Source organism: Lagenorhynchus albirostris, chromosome 6 (assembly GCF_949774975.1).
Source record: "Lagenorhynchus albirostris chromosome 6, mLagAlb1.1, whole genome shotgun sequence".
Classification (NCBI taxonomy): Eukaryota; Metazoa; Chordata; class Mammalia; order Artiodactyla; family Delphinidae; genus Lagenorhynchus; species Lagenorhynchus albirostris.
The window spans coordinates 63,177,907-63,183,906 of NC_083100.1; positions in this window are offsets into that span (position 1 = coordinate 63,177,907).

Consider the following 6,000-nt stretch of genomic DNA (forward strand, 5'->3'; position numbering starts at 1 on the left):
ATTAATTTAAAATCTCCAGGTGCTAATGGAGAATAAAGGAGAAATCAAATAGATGAATTTGCATAAAACAAATTAGTGTAAATTTACTCTTCCCCAATAAGCCCTAGGAAATGAAAACTTAATTATCAAGTCATCCTACAGCCATGATCTATGGCTTGACTTCCCCCCCAAAAAGCCTAAGAAAAATATTTTACAAATGCATATTAGTCTGAATTACATTATATCTTCATTGGATCACCTATGTTAATATTCATGTGCTATTACTTACATTTTCCTAAGCTCATCTAGGACCAAACTTACAGATTCCAATTAAAATGCACTCTGGAATGTCAAGCAGAGGGTTGCTTGTCTCCAGGGCACAGTATGAGTTTGGCATTTTTGCTTATGTAAATAAAGTGCCACCCAGGATTTATTTGCCTTTTTCAGCATGGTTATACTTCTACGTTATAAATCATCGATTTATAGTCATTTCCCATAAATCATTGCCAGGTTATGGAGATAGAATCTTAGAAAACAAAAGCACTCCACATGGTTATTTACCTTGATTCCTTCTGCAACCGGAACTTAGGAGCTGGGGGATGGGTGTGGACAGGAGGAAGAGCTTTACTATTTCCCTTTTCATATTTAGAGTTTTATATGATGTGCTTGCATTACCTAGTCAGAAGTATAAACTAATTATTTAAAGCCGTTGCTCATCCCTGAGACTGAGGGCACGCAGTATATAAACAGGTTTACTCACAACTTAGGTTCAGTCAACCAGCCCTCTGTGTACTTGTTTAAAATCTTCCCGTTGTCCTCTTACTCAAATTATTTAACCCCTTTTTCAGCTTCTCCCGCAATGCTTCTGAAATGGTTCTCCTGAAAATCACCGTTTCTTTCATTTTTGCCTCTTGGAAGCATCTCGTACGATCGATAATTCATTGATGCCTATTCGTTCTTTCAGTCATTCAGTGAGGTCTGATGTAGCCCCCTCTTTGATCCAGGCACTCTGAGGGACACAAAGACAAAGAAACTCCAATCCCTTCTTTCAAGGAGCTCAGTGTGATGAAGGAAGGTTATATTACATTGTGATTGGTTATATGAAAGAGGTCTTTACAGAAATGTGATGGGAACTCTAAAGACATACCCTGCTCAGCTTGGTTGGGGAAAGGGAGAATGCCAGAAAATGATGGCAAGAGACGGTCACTCTTGCTGATGCTTCAAGGGCACAGACTAATTATCTGTGCATAAGAGAGTGTGTTGGTGTATTCAGAAGAGTTCCTTGAGTACACAGTTTGCGTGGGACTTTATATTACAATTGAGGCTGAAGAGATACTCAGACACGAGACATGGGAAGCCTTAGGTGCCAAGTTTTAACTTTAACCCAAAGGTAATTGGAGCCACACAGGGGTCTTCTCCCACGTAGGATTTTAAGCATATTTGTGATATTCAGATGCGCATTTCAGACCAGTCACTCTGACAGCAGTATGGAGACTCTAGAAAAGGAAGACATAAGGATCAGAAAGACTGGGAGTCTGTTGCCAGGAACCAGGAGAAAAATGGCGAGTCCTTAACTTACATGGAGAGGAAAGGATAGAGTTTTAAAATGGAACCAGGACGACTCAGTGATGAATTGGATTGGGAGTAAACAGTGAAGGAATGGTTGGATCTGGAATGAAGCCTAGGCTTCTGATATCTTCCCAAAGGTTCCCTTCTCTATGGCCTCCATGGGAGGCACTAGAGGGCAGGAATTAATAGTATAGGCTTTGGAGTGTAAAAAATATGGTTTTAAAAGTTGGCTGTACTATACATTAATATGCTAATTTGGGGGGAAATTTCTTAACCCCTTTAAGCTTCAATTTCCTGATAGGTAAAATGGAAGTGATATACCACATAACTCATAGCAAAGTGTACATAATAGATGTTCAATAAACACTAGCTGTTTACTATTACTGTTATCTTTATCATTCTAATTTATTTTTGCCAAATAAAGTAAGGCATTATTAAAGATGATTGTATTATACACATAAAACATTGAAAACTGCAACTATTATAATTCAAAAATTGCAAAAATCTAACATGACTATTCTACTTAAACAATTTAGAATTCTCAAGAAGTTTTAGCTAATGTATTTTCTTCTTTCTCTAAACTTCCCTTTAAGTGGCTGAGACAGTTTGTATTGCTTTATTGCTCTTGGAACTCAAAGATGGCATTCTCATTTTTAAAAAGTGATCTTGCTTCATCTAAATATCTGAAAATTTCACTTGAGACATTGTTAGGGTTTTGAAAACAAATATATTGATTTTAACAATTATCTCAAATTTACAGACAAATTGCAAGTTCAGTACACAGAATTTTTTCTTTTTTCCATGCTTTAATATCTTAGTGTGTATTTCCTACAAACGAGGACATTCTTCAACAAAACCACAATATAACCATGGAAAGCAGGAAATTAACATCGGTTCATTACTACCATCTACTCCTCGGTTCCACCCATTGTCCTCATTATGTTCTCCATAGCAACAGGATGCAGTTCAGGATCATGCATTGCATCCAGTTGTCAAGTCTCTTTCATCTCCTTCACTCTGAAAGAGTTCTTCAGTCTTTGCTTGACTTTCATGCCATTGAGCTGAAGATTACCAGTTAATTATTTTGTAGAACTCCTCTCCATTTGCATTTATCTGATATTTGCTCATGATGAGATTCAGGTTATGCATCTAATCATATATATGATTCCTCTTGGCAGGAATATCAACAGAAGTGATGCTGCTTTCTTATTGCATCCAATCAAGTGACTCAAGATTCCATTTGTACCATTACTGATGGCATTTACTTAATTAAGATGGTGTCTGCCAGGCTTCTTTGCTGTAAAATTACAACTTTTGCCTTTGAGGTTAATAAACATGTTGCAGGGATGTACCTTGAAACTATGCAAACACCTCATTCCTCATCAAACTTTCAGTTTATTCATTTACTAATGTATATGAACTCACAGTTTCCCATTTTATTCAATGCATCATTATCAGTTACTATTATTAATTCTGATGCACAAAATGTCCTAACTTTGGCCAGTGAGAGTCCCATCAATTTGGTTCTGTGCCTTATACCATTTTCCCATCATTCTTTGAGCATTTCCTTGCTTTCTGGCTCGACACAATGTTCCATTCCAGTCTGTGCTTTCCTGCCCAGCCCTGGATTTAGCCACTTCTTCATGAAGCCCTGGTTCCTGTCAGTGGAGAATGGATTTAGGATGGATTTAGAGACCTGGGGCACTAGTTGTGTTCACTGGGGAGTCACTGGTTCCAGACCCTGAGGTGGACACCTAGGGAATGTAGAATATAAATACACACACATATACACAGATATATACTTGCATTTTTTAATCTATTTATATTTATTTTGATATCTATTTGATATATTCATTATATATTTATATTTATCTTGATATCTATCTATATATTGAAAACCATGAGTTTACATGGGTACTTATAATTTTTCTTTTTCTTTTTTTTTTTTGAGGCTGGAACAACACAAGCTTTATTCAATGGTCAAAGAATGGAGAAGTGGGCACCTAGTTCACAAATCAACTTCTTCATGTATTTATAATTTTTTTTTTTTTTTTTTTTGCGGTACGCGAGCCTCTCACTGCTGCGGCCCCTCCCGTTGTGGAGCACAGGCTCCGGACGCGCAGGCCCAGCGGCCACGGCTCACAGGCCCAGCAGCTCCACGGCACGTGGGATCCTCCCGGACCGGGGCACGAACCCGCGTCCCCTGCATCGGCAGGCGGACTCCCAACCACTGCGCCACCAGGGAAGCCCTATATTTATAATTTTAATCCAATACGACTAAGTTCATTCAGTTTTCTCCCCCTCCATATTTGCAATTCCCTTTTCTGACAGTGGCTCCCATTATCCTTAATATATTATATATTTGATCAATTGCCCTGCATGTAACCAGTCTCCCACTGCAGCCACTCCGACTTTCTATGCCAGGCTGCGTCTCTGCGGGGATGCCCTCATCCTGCTGCTCAGGCTCAATGACTTATGTTGGGCCCCACCTTGTATGGGCACCCTCTTCACCCATCCACCTCCAGTTCTCCATGCGGTGCTGTCCTCTCTCTGCAGAAATGTCCATAAGCCCATTTGGCCTCCAGCACCCAACTCTGGGCCATCATGACTCCCTCACCTGGCACAGACATCACCCTGCTCTGTCCCATCTTAGATGTTAGGACTGAACAGGTCAGGAAGAGAAGGAAAGGAAGAGAGAAAGAGGCAGAAGGGAAGGTCATCATTATCATTAACATCATTGTATTTCTTTCTATCTTGGTTATCAGTGAGTTCTTTCCTGGCTTATCTTCTTCCTTGTATCCGTCTACTTGGGCATTTCCCAAAGTTCTGCTTCAGTAGGCAACAGGGGAACAACTCAGAGCTTGGACTAAGTTATCTGCATTACTGCTTTCCGGCTCTGAGACCTTGGCAAGGTTCTTATCCTCTTTGTGCATCTGTCTCTCTATCTGAAGAAGTGGAAATAATAATGGTACCTAGTTATAGACCCATCTTTCCAATTTTGGGCACACATTTCCAGATGAATGGGCTCACATCAGCTCAAATTCAAAAGGTAAAAATCAGCTCATTTTTCCCTTACAAAGCATCTTCATCTTCCTGAATTTCCTATTTCTGTAAATATATACATTCATTCTACAAGAATTTATTGAGTGCTTACTATGCAGCAAGCGTGATGGCTAAGGATCCAGATGTAAAAAGCAAAGTCTTTGCCCCCAAGATGCTTACAATCAAGTGAGGAAGGTAGTGTGATAAGCAGCCTGATGGAGTGAAATGGTTGCACCTTTTCTCCTCTAGGAAGAGTACCACGTTCCACCTTTCTAACAGGAGGACCATACAAGAGTTAGCTGGATGGAGAAGAGGGAAATTGCCTTCTGGGCAGAGTGAGTAGTATGGCCAAAATGCCAGAGATATAACACAACAGAGCACATTCTGAGGCTATGGACTTGAGAACTAGGTCGAGAGAGGCCATGGGGAGGGATGAGGTTGGAGTGAGAGGTGACAGGGTTCAGGGGGCACTGCTAAGGGCTTACTCACTGGTTCTCCTATACCCTTTGTCTCAAATGCCCTTCCTCTTCCCACTTGACTCATCCAAATCCTATCCATTCTTGTTGGCTTTCTCCTTGAAACCTTTTCCTATCTGATCCTTAAGCAACTTCCCTTTCCTCTGAACTTTTCTGGCAATGACTATACTATGCTGTATTTTATATGATGACGATAATAATGTCTTATATATGTAGAGTAATTACAGTTTTCAGAAACATTTTACCTTTATCCTAAAGTTTGATCTGCATACTAGAACAAGTGTTATTTCTTTTACAGCTACCTGACCCATTAAAATAACCACTGCTTGTGCCCTGCCCCTCTAAGTAGATTGAGAACTCCTTCAATGCAGCAGTTTTGCCTTTGTCTTATTTATATCTCTCACGATGCCTACCAGAAAGCCTCATAGAGAACTGGTGCTCAAGACATGTATTGTCTTAATATTGATGTGAATTTTATTGAATTCATTAGCATTGCAGTGTTTTTAGCTAGCATGGCATAAATTGTCTTATATATGCTCAGAAATGACTTGTAAGTGGTATAACTAAGAAATGGCAGCACTGGAAGTATACTATGTCAGGGCTCTGTTCTATGAACCATCTAGTGCCCTCAACTGAGAGAAAAAAACACTCATTACTTTTAAAAACTTTAGGGACCCTTTTGAACTCATCTTCGATGGTATGGCTCCAAATGGCCCGGCATCTTACACTTTGCTTGCTGGCTGGCTTACTGGGTAGTTACTAGTAGCCTGGGTCAATAAAACTAATAGGAAACAGGAGTTTAAATCTGATAATCTAATTAATTGCTGCAACTCAAAAAAGGAAGGCTGGTAATCGCCCTTTTATTTCCTATAACCTCCTCTCTCTCTAGCTCCATCTCTGCTCACCCTTAGGAGTACTTCCCTATGAGATTTTC